The sequence below is a fragment of the Lissotriton vulgaris genome, chromosome 2_1 (genome assembly GCF_964263255.1).
Source record: "Lissotriton vulgaris chromosome 2_1, aLisVul1.2, whole genome shotgun sequence".
Taxonomy (NCBI): domain Eukaryota; kingdom Metazoa; phylum Chordata; class Amphibia; order Caudata; family Salamandridae; genus Lissotriton; species Lissotriton vulgaris.
In genome coordinates, this window is record NC_141687.1 from 2,120,429,599 (window position 1) to 2,120,447,828 (window position 18,230).

Below are 18,230 nucleotides of genomic sequence, written 5' to 3' on the forward strand. Positions count from 1 at the left end.
TCCCCACAACCCCGCTCCCCATTCCTTCTCAGGGACCCGGTGGGAAGACATGGCTACCTCGTAGGCTCGGAACCACTGCCCTATGTTATCTCCTTTGAAATACTCTTTCACCACATCCTTCGGTACGTAGACCCTTGACTCTACCTGGGCTGGCGTTGTGCTGCCACCAGGAGCTGCGTCCAAGCTCTTTGCTTTCAGCTCCAATTCTTTTAGGCGTATCTCGTGCACCAGCTGGAGCCTTTTCTCCTCCATGGCCATCTGAACTTTCAATCTGGCCATCTCCACTTCATGCGCTCTGGTTGCGGCCCTGTCTGCCAGCTCTTTGGACGACGGGCCTCCCAGGCCTCCGATGAGGCTATCGGGTGGATCCACTACCACCTGATTTTCGGGCTCTCTGGACTCTTTCCAGGCTCTCAGTGCCGTGATGCGCTGGGATCGGGTTCTGCAGTTGGCTTGCGAAACTCAGAACTTTTCGCACAGGACTCTCAAGTGCTCAGCTTTGCACTTTTCCAGCCCGTCCCAGTCAACATCGTCGATTCCAGAGATAACAGAGAGTGCTCTTGAGGGAAGTGAACCAGGCATGGTTTAGGAGATTGGAGATCTCTCGGCAAGAATGTAATCTGGTCGCGTTCTTGGTCTGCTCTCACCACGTGGTGATCAGTAATTCACTGTATATGAATCATGAATGCAAATCCGAAATCCTCACCGCGGGTGCCAATGTTAGAACCGAAGGTCTCTGGTTGGCACAGGTATGCACTTGTGACAAGCAAGGACCCTCAGCTCCACGTCAGGGCAAGGGAACTACTCCTTTGAATAACCCCTGCTCACCCTCTAGGTAGTGTGGCGTGAGCAGACAAGGCTAATCCTCAGGGCGATAGTAAGTTAAGCATTCATGATCACACACGGTAAACCCACTGACCCACCACAAATGGACACCAGTCGTATGGTTGTATAGAAAATACGTATACTTTATATAAAAGATAGATTCAAGCAGGATGATCACAAGACAAGAATAACGTTTAGCAAATCAAGGTCACCAGATTACAATAGGCAAACTTAGTCTTTCAATGTTCGTTCGTTAGCAAGGTACGATGACAGGGAAATAAGAACGTTGCGGACCCTGGATTCGATATGAACTCGAGACGGAGTTCAAGTGTACCTTGCTGGTCGAAGTCCGAGGCGTTTCAGGCGCGGCTACTTGTGAGGGCAGACCCCGTACAAGGCAGACGGTTCTCCAGAGGATCTCTCTGGCTCAATCCCCCTCTAGGAGCGAGGTGGAGGAGCTAGACTGTGGAGAGTTGCGGCGATCCGGGATCGGTACAGCTCACGGGGTGAGGTGCCGTTCAAGCCTGCAGGGCATACGACTTCTTAGCACGCAGGGTCTGACTCGTGGATCTGTGAGGGGTGTCGAGTTCTTGGGCAGACGGGTGCAGCACCAGGCTTCCGGTACCACGGTACGGGGAGGCCTTTCTTGAGGTGCAACACAAGCCTTGGTATGCAGGAGCGCAAAGCGAGACAGTCAGGTACGTTACGACGTACGGACCGTCCGAGGCTTTGAGATGCTCCCCGTGCAGATTCCGGCTGGAGAAGATGAGAGGTGCGAAGCTCGCTCCATAAGTGGCGAGGTGACAGGTGAGCAGGCGGCCCGGCACTGAAGCGGAGAGCGCCTCAGGGATGAGCGGGACTCTCTACGGCGGGGCGACCAGGCTACGAGCTGTCACGACCTGGGAGAGGGCGAAGGCAACCGAGTCACAACTCTGGCGAGGGAATAAGAACTGAGGCCCAACAGCAAAAGGGCAGAAGCAGATAGAACCCAATGGTCCTGGGGTTCCGTTCAGGGGGGCAAGCTCTCGATCAAGCCCTTGGAGATCGTTTCAGGCACAAGTCTACAAAGTCCTATCTGGTCCTTTCCTCTCCGTTCTCAGCAAGGCCCCACTGCAGGCCAGTCTTATAGGATACAGACTGGTTTCCGTCCTTCAACTTCTCTTGGTCCTTCTAGTCAGGCAGAGGTTCGTCGTGGTCAAAACTGGATCTGATTTGTAAGGAGCGGAGCTCCTATATTTATACTGCATTTCTTTTGTCTTTGCAGGCCAGGGGGCCTGAGCCTGGTTCAACCCGGTTCTGAAGTACTTTGTTGACAGGACGCTGCCGTCTTCTTTCAGGGTGCAGGGCAGAGACATCAGACGCTCCGCAGGAGGTGGAGCCAGCATTGTGGTGGTGGAGCACATCCCTATTCAGAGTCAAAGACTACTCCGCCCACCCATCCTGGTGTAAGCATCTCATTCACCCTCCTGAGCACCCGACTATCCCCAGGGAATCTCCCAGCCCTGTCACTCACACAAACCCATACAGCAGATACACATCCTGGCAGAGGCGGGCTGAACAGTTAGGCGAGCAAAGGCTAACTTTCTAAAAGTAGCATTTGCAAACACATGATATTAAAATAAACCTTACTAAAGGAAGTATTTTATTATTCTGAGGTCAGGCATACTAAACTCGACCCGCTACCGTGTTCCCTGAGCCTGCCGGGACTATAGCGTGTAATAGCTCCGACAGCTCATCTGGCCTAAGAGAACCGGTAGCCCTTCAATAGTGAAGAACGAGAGAGGCGGTAATTCACTACTAGGACATGCCACACTCTAGGCCTGTCCTACCTTACGCTTACAATGCACCCTGCCCGTAGGCCTACCATAGGGGTGACTGATATGAAGGTGAGGGAAGGTTCTGGGACGGGCAAGTGTGGGCACTTGCACAGTCAGCGTGACAGTGCGGGACTGTACGCGGGGTCAGCAATGGCGGACCCGAGACATATCTTACGAGGCCGCTTCAGTGGGTGGCGCAACCAGCGCTGCAGGCCTACTAGCGGCATTTGTATCTACAAGCCCCGGCACGCCTCGTGCACTTTACTGGGGACTGATAGTAAACCAAATAATCCAATCGTGGAAATCAATTGTACATACACTTTACATTGGGAGCACTTGCATTGCGGCACGGATTGGCCGTGGCGCAGTGCCCTGAGCATCGAACACCAGCAAAACATCTGAGGCACATCAGCAAAAAGTGGAAGGGAGACTCACGCCAAGGTGCCAGGTCTAACAACTAGTGAACAGTCTGGGACTCTTGCTAATCCACTGGGTGTGTCCAGATCAGTAAGGCTTGATTCTTGGGTGGTCCACTGTCCATAAACTGTGGACACTTAATGCTGTTATGCAGGACATAGCTCCCGATCGGAATGCGGTGGTGGTCATTTTAGAAGCCACAAAGGCATTTGGCTTCCCGGAATTGGATTATTTACAGGCTGTTTTGGACTTCAATAGAGTGTTTCTGGCTTGGGGATAGCTGCTATACACCCATATCCTGGCTATAGTGTGAATGAATGGGCTAGAGTCCAAGTCCTTTGAAATTTCAAGAGGGGCACCAGAGAAGGGTGTCCACTATGCCCATCCTATTCACCCTAGCTATGAAGCCCCTGGACACTAAGTTACGGCAGCAATACCAGGACTATGCTCTTCATTATTCAAGTTGGCATCTTGACATAACTCTCTACCTATGAGACCCAAACTTGAGCTTAATTAAAGAGATTCTGAGAGAACTACTCAGATTTGGTGGCATCTCTGTAGTAATTGTAAACTGGTGGAAATTCAGCCCTTCCCATTCACTCCCAACTCTCTCAGAGTCAACCCGATTTCCCCCTGCACTGGTGCACAGATGATGTTAAATACCTAGGAATATAGGTCCACCAGGATAGCTACACAGTGATTAGTGCTCACTGTCTGCAATATCACTGATCAGATTACCTGTTGGATGTTGGTCTAAATGTTACTAACAGGACATGTAGCATTGATGAAGATGGCCCTACTTCCGAAGTCGTTATACCTCTTCCTAACATCCCCCCTTCCTCTTACGACCACATTTTTCACCACATTGAAATTCCAGGTGATCCGATTAGCATGGCCTGGGAAGCAAGCCCGTATCAAATGGGAAAACCTACACTGCTGTTTCAACGTGGAAATGTTTGAAGCACTTGACATGGAGTACTACTACCTATAAGCTCAGGTGCATTTTGCTATGTACTGGTATAACCTGATACTCTTTCTCCCTCACCGTGCTATAGAAAAGAGCTATAAGGCTCGCCTCTCCCCCACTCATATGTACTCCCACCACTAAATCCACCATTGTCCATTCACTGTTCCCTGCACAATAAGGCTTGGGAGCAGTTATGCCACAGAGTAGGGAAGGAGCCCAACTATTTTCTGTAACTCCCACTGAACTTTCACCCCTTAATACCTGTTTCACATAAATCGCTGGTAAGGTCACAGTTCAGAGTGAGAAGCCTGTCCCACTGCGGTGATCTATACGGGTAGGGTACATTCCTCACACAATACAGAGGATATGGAGGATATGGGGGATGCTCCTGGTTCCCCCTTGGCATATTCGCATTCCATTATTAGAAATGTATCTACAGAGATGCCATCCAGGGTCTCCGAAGAAACCACCCCATCATTACCAGCACGCATGTCCTCCTACAGGTCACCAGCACTACGCATTTAGTCAAATCCCTTTACCGCTCAGCACAGTAGGAAAACTCTACCTTCTCCATGGGGGCCAGGCAGCAGTTTGGGAATGGCCAGTGGTGTTTCTGCTGTACACAGGAGAGTCAGATCTCGTCTAGTAACTAGCTTAGGATTATTCACTATAAATTCCTACAGCAAGCCGATTACACGCCAGAAAGCTTGCACATATTTGGTCTAAGGAACAATGACCAGTGTGACAGTACGGGTGACCAGGTACAGATTTAGTCCCCTTGGCATGGTCCTGCAAGACAATACAATTGTATTGGATTTAAAAACGATCTGCTGTTTTCGCTATGATAGAGGAGGTAGTGAAATTGACCCCAGTAATAGCACTTCTGGGCCATGGAAATGATATATCCATACCATGTAGGAAATTCAGGGCCCTGGCACGCTTGATAGGCCAAAAGGAGGGTGGCTTGTAGAAGGGGAAGGGGAGTGCTCCTAAGATCAAGCATTGACTTGACGATTTAATACACTGTAATAAACAACTGACATTCCATGCCGAATTTTTGAGACCCATGTCCAGACTCCATGGTATATGGCAACCTCTACACTCTTTTCTTCTGACTCACTCACCAGAGATTACACTTGCGAAACAGACTGATTACTTTGCTGTCATTGGTTGATACACGACTGAGACGATCGTTAAAGATTCCCTTTTGAAGGTGATAACAAACTGGACATAACCACAACCTTAGCGGTGCATGCCTACGTGCCATGCACAATATGGTTTACTGTCACTGTCTGTATATTAGACTGTACGCGTAATGCGGGGAGGTTGGCACAAATGATAGACTGGACACATTTGCATTGCCATGAACAAACAATGTGCCATTACGTTGTAACTGTTATACTATAAAATAAAGTTATAAAAAAGAAAATCCTGCATGCCCTTTCTAAGTGCATATTTGAAAGGATGTTGGTTGTAGTTTGGCCTATATAAGGGATGTTCTACTTGAGAGAAGTCACCAAGAGGGAAGTGTTGAATACCATTGGCATGACTAAGCATTAGGGGATGCACCCCTCTCCAAGCTTATTGTGGCCCATGGACCCCATCCCTTGGGGCCTCTCTACATTTTAGGTGGGTACCCTGGTTCTCACCTGGGGCAACCACTAAGCCCTAGTTTAGGGGCTGTGGGAAGGCCCCAGAGCCCCCATGCCCACATCCGGCTGCCCACATACTGAGGGAGCTGGAATTGTTCCCAACCTGAGACAGCAGTTGCTTATGCTTGCTCCTGCCTGGCGGGAGCAAAACCTGTTTTCCTGCCTACATCAGTGTGGGTAGGGAAACAGAAGTCTGCTTCCACCTCGTGGGAGCATTTTTAAACCTCCAGCCAGGTGGGAGCAGACAAGCCTTCCCTGTCCATGCTGCTCCAGGCAGGGTAGGCCTGTTTACTCCCAACTGGTGGTAGATTTAAAAATGCTCCCGCCAGGCAACAGCAAACATATGTTTCCTTTCCCACATCAGTGCAATCAGGGAAACTACTCTGTCCCAGGGGTGGGCTCCCCGGGACAGAGTACTTGAGCTGGCCCTAGAGGATCAGGGCCCCAGAGGAAAGGGTCCCTAGGGCCTTTCAAGGCTTGGGGAGGGATGTTGTACACCCCCCTCCTTTCATTTTTACCTCAGCCTCGGGGGATTAGGGTCCTGGGTCTTCACAGAGGTTCAGGGAGGGGACAACACCCCTCCCAAAACATTATGCTTTAGAGCATTTATCGCTCAATAATTACTGAACAGATTTACACCAAATCACAGAAAGCACTCTATTTGGACTACGATTTTGTTTTCTGCCAAATTTGGTGTAAATCCGTTCAGCGGTTTGGGCTGTAGCTGTGACTAAAGTTCCTAAGTAAAAATGAATGAGGAAAATGTGTTTTTGGACCAGCTCTCACTTGACGGATCACCCAGAAACTTTCCAGTTAGAAGCTGAGTTAAAGAAAATATTTTTGGAGAAAGATTTGTCAAAAGATATAAGCACCCAAAAATGCATTTCCTATAGAAACACTATGCTAACTATAAGTAGCCAGTGGTGACTGCCACTGGGATATATATATAGAATTCTGTTTAGGAGCGGTCATACCCCAAGTTGCTTAGAAGAGGCTTACATTACTGTTCTTCTGAAAACTAGAATGTGCAGATGCTTGGATGCCAATCTAAACAATAACTAGCTAGTAAAAAAATTGGGTTATTGGTTGAGGGGGTGGAAACCCCCCTCAAGCAACAAGCACAAACCTTGTCAGGATGAACCACAAAGTCACAAAATTAACCTCTGCTTAACACTCAGGTAGCCTGGCACAAATGCAGTCAGGCATAATTTAGAGACAATGTGTAAAGTATGTTTTTAGCACACAAACAGGAATAAAGTGAAAACACAAGACAAATCCCAAACCAATTTAGAAAAATTGAGTAATTCTGAATAACTAAACTGGCACCATAGATACAAAAATCCAATCAGTTGAACCGGAGATATTCAATTTGAAAAATTTCTATGAAAATAGGGCCTAAAAGCCAAAAAGGCTTATTGCAGTCATCTGGTCACATTAGATCGAAGGACAGTCACAGGTTCAAGCCAACCCCGAGTGCGGGGCAGATAATGGGACCAGGTTAGCTCTGCTGAAAAGTTACAGGGCAAAGAGTTTTTTCTGCGTTGAAGGAGGCAGCAAGAATGAGCTAGGTCGAGGGTGGTGGACGGTCGTTGCTATAGCACGGTGATCCGGCCGTCGCTGGAGCTTCACATTGGTGGCCATCACGGGCTGCTGCGGCTATAGGGCAATGTGCAGGTCTTGCATTCCTGGTCATCTTGGATGATCGCTGTACGATTGAAGAGCTGGTCTCATGGGAGCTTTGCAGTGGCGGTTATCACAGGTGGCAGAGTTTCAATATGAACGGATACGATTGTGGTCACGTGGACTCCAAACCTCAGGATTTCTACTTTTTCTTCTTGGAGAAGCTACCAATGATGCCAGCAAAGGGTCCCGGGCCTTGGGGATCAAGACTCACTCCAGCAGTGCCGAGCAGCAGGGCTCAGGCAGGTCCAGGTGCAGGTCAACTTTCTAAAAGTAGCATTCCAGAATCGTAACTTAAAATCTATTTTCATCATGAAAGAGGGTTTTAAATTACAATTCATTTAAGTATGAACAGTATATTCCTATCTGCTTCCAGTCTAAAGTTAGCACCTATTAAAGGTAACAAGGCAACCTAGTGTTAGTCAATGGGAGCAATAGGTCTTACAGTAGTGAAAAACACCATATCCTACTTCTTAAATACAATGCACCTTGACCTGAGAGCTTTTAGGGCCTACCTTAGGGGTGAATTATAAGCATTAAAGAATGAAATTTCAGACCTGGCAAATGATTGACTCTACCTAGCGGAAATGGCAGTTTAAAACAGCACTATAGCTGCAGTGGCAGGCCTGAGACAACTTTTAAAAGGCTACTTTAGTGGATGCCACAATCAGTGCTGCACCCCACTAGCAGCATTTAATTTACAGGGCCTGGGTGCACATATTACCATTTACTATGGACTTACAAGTAAATTAAATATGCCAATTATATATAGTGTGAACCTTGTTTCAAACCATGTTTGTAAAAGAGATCAAAGGCATTTTTTTTTTATTTTTACTTTTTCATTGAAGAGGAGAGAGTGAGAGATGCAAAAGAGATTCATTCGAAATAATGCAATACATTACATCATAGCAGCAAGCAGAGATGCAAATATAGTACAAAAACACTACAAAGAGCACTATACTGCATTCATATAAACAGCACATAAAGCATGCACATATTACAGAAGCAATCAGAGATATAAATACAATGCAGAATAAGTATAACATAAACTGAGATACCTGAATATCGGCTAGTACTGAATACATTAATGTGTCAGTAAATCAATCCATACGGAAACTGAAAAGACACACCAAATATACACGGCAACTTATGAAATACAGGTTCAAGTGGCATTAACAATTCATAGTATCAATACACTTAGTTACAGATGACAACATCCTGGCTCTCCATTTCTGGGACTTACGCCCATTACATGCAAATAAATTAACCTTAATATTATATGTCGCCAGAAACCGCGACTGACATTCCGCAAAGGTAGATGGCTTTGATCCAAGCCACCCTGATGCAATAAATAAGCATTCCACAGCTCATAGCAGCAAATAACAAATATGCCTCTTTATCCAAAGGACCTCTGGACTACAAACACTTTAGCACTGGTTAACAGGGGTAAGGTGCACATAGTTCTAATGCCATCAAAAGCAAGTTCAGCAGAAATCAAGGAGTGAAGGCATCACATTTAGGGGAATACAAAACCAAGGATTCCAGGTGTAACATAACTTAAATAGCCCTTAGTGACTTAGGGCCGGATGTATCCAGCGTTGTCCCGTTCGCAAACGGGCCGATTCGCCTTTTGGAATGTATCATCCTAAAAGGCAATTGAAAAATGGGAATCGCAGTTTTTGCGATTACCTATTTTGCAAATGCATTTAGAGACTCTCAATTTGCGATTCTCTGAAGTCAATGCAGGAAACGCTTTTTAAATTGCAACCGTGCTTTAAGGAATCGCAATTTACCACCAACTTCAAGTAGGTGGAACATTGCAAATCCTTAGAAAAATACACAATTTAGCATTTTTCACATACATGCCCACATGTGCACACATGTGTATTTCAGGGGTGCATCAGGGTGGCCTTTTGGCCCCCTTGCACCCTTGAAATTGCATGCACAATTTGCCAGTACCTATTGGGTACTCGCAAATTACACATGCAATTCCCATTCATTCCTTTGGGCCTCTAGGCCCATAGGAATGAATGGGAAGCCATTCCTCATTTGCAACTCGCAATTTGCGAGTCGCAAATAAGGAATGTGCGGGATTCGCAAAATATTTGCTGAAACCTACATACATTGCATTTTGCGAGTCTATAACAGCAAATTGGTAAAATTCGCTATTATAGACTTGCAAAATCCAATTTTTATACATCTGGCACATAAAGTCTTAGAAAATTATCTACACTCTAGCTCCAAAAGCAAATGGAAAAGAACGGTATTCTTAGGGATTTCCAATCAGGTTTTCACCAACATTGCGACATGAAGTCAGTACTGACTGATATTGAGAACATTGATGTTTCTAGGGATCCAGCACACCTGACACTTCTTGAGCTCACTGTAGCGTTTGCCACTTCTGTTGGAAAGATTGGTGGGGTAGTGGGTGTTAAGGGCAGGTCCTTGAGATGGCTGGACTCATTTCTGACTGACTTTAAGGATAGATTTGGGGCGAATTAGAGATTCACTGAGGCCATGTTGATAAGATGCCCCTCAGGGACCCCGTTTATCTCACTTCTCGTCAATATCTATCTACAGTTTAAGGATGAGGTACTTGTTAATTTTAGGGTGAATTTCCAAAGCTTTTCTGAAGATGTTCAGGTTATGTTCTGCCTGTCTACTGACTATAATTCAGACAGATCGAGAGTACTTTGAGAGATTTAGTGCTGTTTAGCTTCAAATGCCTCGAAAAACATATTTTTGCTGGGGGACACCACTCATTAGAATTCTGTTTTTTCCTTGTGGGTACATCTAAGGTGTAGTCAAAAGCTAAAAATGTTAGAAGCGTTCTTTCAAAAATGGATGTTGATGGCTGGTCAAGTCTATCACATCGCCGGTCCTCTATCACCTGAATCATGTGCATAAAACTACATATCAAAAGTCGCAGGAAAATCGTGCAAACACTGCAATAGCAATCATGTGCTCAAAAATTGATTATGGCAACATCTTGTTGACAGGAACCTGGAAAGCAAATGTTGGTAATAAGTTGTAGGTCTTCCAATACTCTGCAGCAAGAGCAGTGTTTGATCTTCCTAGCACCACACATATCTCTGCGACTCGACACAAGTTGGATTTGCTCCCATTTAAAATGTTTACATAGATGCAAAAATGTTTACTTGGCAATGTCGTGACTTATCTGAAAAAGAGTCTTACTCCCTGCTATCTGAAAAGAGCCTTCCCATTTAATGGGAAACAGATTCAATATCACCTTTGAGCAGTAGGACTTGCACATTGTACTCAACATTGTGAATATCATGTGGAAATACAATGTGGACCTTGCTACTAGATGACTTTAGATATATTCTCCTTCCATTTTGGAGGGTGCTGTAGACTTACTTATTAGAATAAATCTCATGAGACTAAAGAACATCAGCGAATAGGTAGCCTTCAGATTTCTTTAGCTTTATTAACAATGATGTGATTTGGATTGAGTTGAAAGCTTGGGAAATATTGGAACCAAAATACAGTGATGCTGTGCTAGAGGAAAGAAAGATGCCTTTATTCCTTTCTCCAATACAGTGCATTTGTAATCATTCAGAAGAGGTGCAAGAGGAGGCCGGCCTAATGAAACCAAAACAACCCACTCCTAAAACACCAGGCGAATGAAAAGAGGGATTTGGATCATGGAGGTAAAGCCTGAAAAGAAGTCAGGCATACAAGAAAATCTAAATATATCTCATTAACCTAAAATCACATAAACCATAAAAAGCTTTGTAAGCAGAGGAATTCTCAAGACAACAGCAAGTGAAGTGAAGAAGAGTCTAAAAGACCATAGTGGTGCTGTGGGAGGCAACAGCACATGATAAAGGATTCTAGGTCGCCAAACAATCATACATGCCATTGCGACTCACTATTAGGGAAGGACCCTTCCGAATAGCAACTCACAAGCCCTATTTTGCGAGTCGGTAAAAGGTTACTGACTCACAAAATAGGGTTGATACATGCTACAACCAGGGGCGACTGGTGTTAAAGGGCAAAGGGGGCTTTGCCCTGCCATCCTGGTGAGGGGGATAAAAACCTATGAGCAGCTCTAGTTAAAAAGCTCATGGTTGTTTTTTACTAGTGCTGCTCGTAGGTTTTTCTCACCTTCCCCCGTGATGGCAGAGCAACGTGCTCTTTATGAAGGATTTTTATTTTTTTGGGTTTGGTAGGAGTGCCAAACTACACATGTGCCGAGCGAGCTTGAATGATTGTCGCCCTACAGGCACAAACCAGGACAGTGACAGCACTGTGGAGTGTGTTGCGAATTTAAGCGCAACGTATAGGCTTCATTTTGGGTGTTCACTGATCTGGCCCAGGGTGAGATCTGAAGAACTAATTTAATGGAAGAGGGAGGGGCAGACTCAGGAGGTTTATGTCAGAGTGGGTGTCAACCATTGAAGGCAGCCTTGGCCTCCTCCAATGCTTGTATGTCCTGTATTGGCTAAGGAGTCCTGAAGGGTGGAGTCCAGCAGCTTTCGATCCAAACTTCCGAAGTCAATGAGTGCTGTAGTGCATGCTTTCTGTCGTAGCAGAGCTGCTGCTCGTTGTTCGTTAGCTGGGCTTGTTCTCTAGTAAGTTTTCAGATTTACTTTATTAAATTTAAATTAAGGTTTTTTCTAGTGTCTTGCCTAACTGCACAGTGCACACATGTCTTCAGTGTGTGTGTTATTATTCTCTTCACTTCTGGCAGGCCTGGCCAGAAACTTGTTGTGTGTGTCGAGGAGCCCTGACATAGCCTCTCCTCTCGGTTAACACTGCTGCAGTGTGCATTAACCCTAGAGTTAGACCAATATACCTAGGCTGAGGAGGACGAGGTTAGGAGCAGCCTTCGTGCCCCGAGTCTTCCCTGCAATACTGGAACTGCTTATTAATTGTTTACCTTTAAATTGGTCATGAGTACACTTTATACTCCACTGATGCACTCTCTAGCAGTTTTTATACATGCACTTTAATGTTGTAAACATGGTATATCCGGTCAGGCTCGGTGATTTATAGTTTATCTACATTCGTACATGAGGATGTATGACGGTACCACGCGTACTTTTACAACGCGTACCGTTACCACGCTACTTTTACCACGCAAGTCGTTACAACGACTTGCGTGGAGGGGCGCTGGATAGTAAATTATTTAATGTACTATTCCAACTCCAGTCCCCGTGGACTCTAGGGAAAGGAGTTGGATAGTAAATTAAAGTATTTCCTATCCTGGAGCGCCCCCCAGCGCATTTCGTTGTAGTGACCTGCGTGGTAAAAGTAGCGTGCTAACGGTACCGCATTGTAAAAAATGCGTGGTAACCGTTGCATACCGTACATGACCACATTCATAATGATTGATGCAAGGGTAGTTGGACTACATATTTTTAGTTCACATTGAAATATATACAAAATAATATAATGAATGAAATGAATGAAATGAAATTAGATTTGTAAAGCGCATGGCTGCCCGAAAGCGTCCCAGCGCTGCCTAACAGATAACAGAAAACTCAAAAGGAACTGGAATTTTTAAGGAGTTTTAGGGAAAAGAAAAAATGTAAGCAGCTTTCGGAACTTAAGAAGGGAAGGTTCAGTCCGAATATGCCTGGGGAGAGCATTCCAATTTTTTGCCGCATTTACAGAAAAACGGCGGCCTCCTGTGCGGGTCTTCCTTACTCTAGAAACTAAACTATGGCAAGATTTTCAAGGTCCGATCGAAGGGCCCAAGGGGGTCTATAGGGACAAATCAGGCTCCTCAGGGCCGGAGGACCTTTGCCTTGGAGTGTTTTATGGACCATGCAAGATGATTTGAAGGCGATTCGCTCACGAACTGGAAGACAGTAGAGAGCTCTCAGCAACGGTTTGGCAGACGCTCTTCTTGAGGTGCCCATGAGCATCCTGGCAGCAGCATTTTGCACCCGCTGTAAGGTGTTAATGGTGGCTTCTGGTGCTGCCAGGAGTAGCGCGTTGCTGTAGTCCAGTCTGGATAAAATTAATCCCTGGATCAATAGTTTCCTAGACTGAAAGGGTAACAGAGGGAGAACTTTCCGCACTGTCCGGAGCAAGCCAAAACACACGCCCGCGATTTTCTGGGCATGTGACCTAAAGGTTAGTTTATGCTCATGTAATATACATGCAATTGTACGCTGTTTTAAACATTTGGCTCAGCTGAAACATTTTCATTTTACTTTATTAACAAAACGCTATTTAAGCCATTTGGCTGTGGATTAAATGCTCCTTTCAGTACATTACCGTGATGGAGTGAAGTGTGTATATAGTTGCATATAGTGGTATATATTATATATTTTTCGTGCATTTATTTCTACTGATTATGGTTATCAAACTCGGATGAAGTTACGAATATAATCTTTGTCACGTGATGGGTTGATCGAAATTTGACTATTTGTCATTTTTATAATCATGTATGTCTCTGTAATTTTCTGATGATTGATTGAATTAATTTGGAAAGATATGAGAATCGAACCAGTGTGTTTTCAGTGTCTATTGTTGACGCATAACGCATTTAACAGTGATGCTGAATCATGAACTTTGAACTTGACGAGGGCCGACAGGCTGAAATGCGTCGTTCTTTTTTTTGCACATTGAAACATTCTGGTTATGATATTGGTGTGCCGCCTTCTTTTCTCACTGAACGGATTGTTTTGAATGTTGTGGTTTTTGCGGCCACCGCAGGCACCGGCAGTTACAGGCAGGCTTACTGTGTTTCACAAAATCCTTTGAGCGCATGCAGATATACGCCGTCCCAACTACTTCGACTTACTGGATGTTACCCGGTGAAGTGACACAGAGCAGATTGATGGATTGGTGAGTGTGATTGCGGGATTCCTGTGCAGACGATTCTGAGGGGCCGGCCGGCTCCGGAGATCGGGTTGCCGTCTGTTTCCTGTACCCCGCCCACTACCACTTGTTACACTGCTAGAAAGTCGCTAGTTTGGAGTACTGTCATGCGGCTTTGATTAATTTCATCACTGTGTCAAAGTCATACCAAGGAGGTGTTGTGCTTGTATGGATGTGAATGCCTGGGAGACAGTAAGACAGGTGGAGGCATTATCCCTATTAAATGAAAATATTGATACCGGTCGTGTTGACAAGAATACGGCGGTATTGGTGGGCGGAGCGGATTTGACTGTCAAGCAAAATTTGAATCTATTGGAAAAATTTGCCAGGAGAGAACCTAACAAATGGTGGGAAGTTACATCATTTATGAATTACATTGAGGTGGGACGGGTTGCGAGAGGATTACGAATAGCCATCATACCCAACTACAAGAATCCAAACCCGGACCTTCTTGAAGAATGGGCGTCATTCATGGCAAAAACGTGTAAAGGAATGCTCAAAATTCTGGTAAAATATGCCAAAATAGAACTTGAAAAAACAAGAGAAGATCTAGGCATTGTGAGAGCTAAACTCAAACTACACAAAGAGGATCAAGTGGTGGTAGAATTCCTCCAAGCTTTGGAGACTCGTTTGAAGTCATATGAGGACACCATCAAAGCTAAAAAACAGCGCACATTTCTGCGGGATAAAAAGGACTACGCAGAGTGAAAATTTTGACCTAAGCAAAAAGATTTGATTGGGCGAAATGTGATTGTCAGTTTATTGAATGGCAAAAGGAAGGAGAGACAAATTCCACTGGCTCAAGCTCAGTTGTGAGCACCTATTCTGAGACCTTGACCACAACACTCCCTTTAGGACTATGCCCACTCACCTTCCTATACGAATTTCAGGTGCTGAAACTGCAGAAAGAAAAAAATGAACAAACACAATCAAAAGAAGAAGGAGAAGGAAGAGGGAGGGGTCGAGGGAGACCACGAGGAAGGGGCGCAAACAAAAAGAAAAACAAAGATTAACCAGGAGATGAGGCCGCATAAAGCTCTGGCATGATGGAAATTTGAGCACAAATTTTGATACAGATCTTGTAGATAAATCTATCATCAATTTATCTGCGTGCACATTGACCTCGAAGGAGGAATCTCTTTTCACATCGGGATTGTCATTTTGTCAAGCGGTCAATTTGAAATATGTCTTTGTGAGAATAGATCTTTTTCTGTACATTAGAAAATTTAACTGATGAAATTACAAAGGATGCCTAAACGTCAAATGCAAGTGACAGGATTGGTAACAGCACAATCTCCTTCTAACATCTCCAATCAATTTATGCTGGATGAGGTGGATGCTATAATGGATATAAATGATTTGGATACCAACTCAGAAAGCTCGACAGAGAGAAATATGGGAGATACACTCAATACTCTGGGCTTCACAAGAAACTTGTGTGGCAAAAGTGGTTTAAAAATCAAATCTAAATATCACCCTAATGTCCCGTATGACAATATTGAAGCCTTTCACTCAGTAATGATGCATGAACTGAGGGTAATGAGGAATGACGACAAATATTGCATCAAGGACAATCTAACTCAAGATTAAAAAAAAAGCACTGGAGGATCTACTAACTGATTCGACACTAGTGATCAAACCCTCCGACAAAGGGGGGAATGTCGTAGTGATGGACACTATTATCTATAAAGCGGAGGCGATGCTGCAACTTAATGACTCTACTTGTTATGTGGAAATCACCTGGGGCATATATGACAACACTATTAAAAGTTATTATGAAATGCTACAGAATTGGTGGCAATTGATGATGACGAACTGAAATTTCTGACAAACGACAATCCTTGTATTCCTAGTCTGTTTCTACTACCTAAGGTACGCAAGCATGCCACTAGACCTTCAGGGAGGCCTATTGTTTCCTCGAATGGTGGACTGTTGGGGAAAATACATCAATCTATCTGGATCACTTCTTGGCCCCTTTTGTCAAGGATCAAAGGTCGTACTGGAGGGATAGCACTGACTTTCTGAAGCGAATACATGATATCAATTAGGACAAGGGATTCCTACTTATCTCTTTAGATGTATGCTCACTTTACACCTGCATCAATCAGTACAAAGGGGTAGAAGCATGTCTGTACTATTTATAATGCAGATCTATTGATATACATGAACATACTGTAATGTTAAAACTTATGATGCTGCACTGCCTCAATAGGAAAAAAATTATCTTTGAGAAGAGATTGTATCGCCAGATATCTGGTACAGCCATGGGAACCTGCTTCGCCCCCAGCCTAGTGAATTTATTCCTGTTCTGGTGGGAGGAGCAGGTGGTATGGACTGACATCAATGTATCATTTACCAGTCATGTGCCATTATGGCTACGCTATATTGACGACCTTCTTATCATCTGGGATGATAGTAAGGAGCTAGCCACAAGATTTATACAAAGTTTATCATGTAATGATTTAAATCTTACTTTCACTCCTGTGATCAGTGAAACTGAATGTGATTTTCTTGATGTGCATGTAGCTGTCCAGAATAATAGACTGGTGACTACTCTTTTCAGAAAAGAAACAGCTGGTAACAATATGGTACACGCCCGCAGTCATCACCACAAATTCTTGCTTAGTAGCATACCATATGGAAGTTACTGAGGGCACGCAGAAACTGCTGCACAGACACCAGCTTCAACAAAGAACAAAATCTAATGTTACGTAGATTTAAAGCCAGAGGTTATCCAGAAAAGGTTTTGACACAGGCAGCCTCAAAATTGAAATATACTAAACAGGAAGATGTCCTATTTAAATCTAAGGTAACCATGGATAAGGGAAAATCTTCCACCATCCCGAGAATGATCACTATGTTTAATGCTAGATCCAATAAATTGAGATATGTCATGAGAAAACATTGGGGCTTAATACAATCAGATCCCGTAATTGGTCATGTAGTTGGTCATTCTCCCATGATAACATATAAGAGAGCACCTTCTCTTAGGGATAAAGTGGTCAACAGTTACTATAGAACGGAGGTCCCACCTACCTAGCTAAAAAGCAGTAAAGGATGTTTTAAGTGCAATGCCTGTAAGGCGTGCACTAATAGCCGGAGTTGCAAAGCCTTTATAAAATCTAATGGTAAAGAAAGATCGATATCCAAGTTTATCACCTGCACAACGGATTTTGTCATCTACTGCCTACAGTGTCCACGTGGCTTTTATTTTGTAGGCAGCACAAAGCTGCCTGTAAAAAAACGTATCTTAGAGCACTTAAGAGCTATAACAAATCATGATTTTAACTATATAGTTGCAAGACATTTTTATAATGTCCACAATAGCAACAGTCACCTCTTGAGTTACATGGCACTTGATCGCATTATGAAAAATATCATAGGTGGTGACCGAGAAAATCAATTGTTCCTTCTAGAATCAAGGTATATAATTGACCTGAATACCAGGGCACATTTTGGCATGAAAAGGGAAGAAGAATTGGCAACACATATAGGGGTATAATCCCCTTTTGCCACTACCTTTACTGCAATTCTGTCTTCACAGTTGTATTTTTGTATATACATTTTTTAGTTTGTTATTTATTAGGTAATTTGGGGATTTAAGTAAGGTGATTCACATACACTTTCCAGTACAATAATATTTGTAGCAATTGGCAAAAATATGGGCATTGGCCCGTCATCAATTAAGAGATGGTCCTCACTTGTGGCTGATATAGCTATGTTTATGCCATTGCAGTATCATATGGGGTGGGAGACCTTCTGGTCTTCCCCGCAATACTGGAGCTGGTTATTAATTGTTTACCTATAAATTGGGCACAAGTACAATTTATACTCTACTGATGCACTCTCTAGCGGTTTTTATACATGCACTTTAATGTTGTATACATTGTATATCCGGTCAGGCTCGCTGCTCTATAGTTTTTCTACATTCACACGTGACCACATTCATAATGATTGATGCAACGGTAGTTGGACTACATATTTTTAGTTCACATTGAAATATATACAAAATAGGTA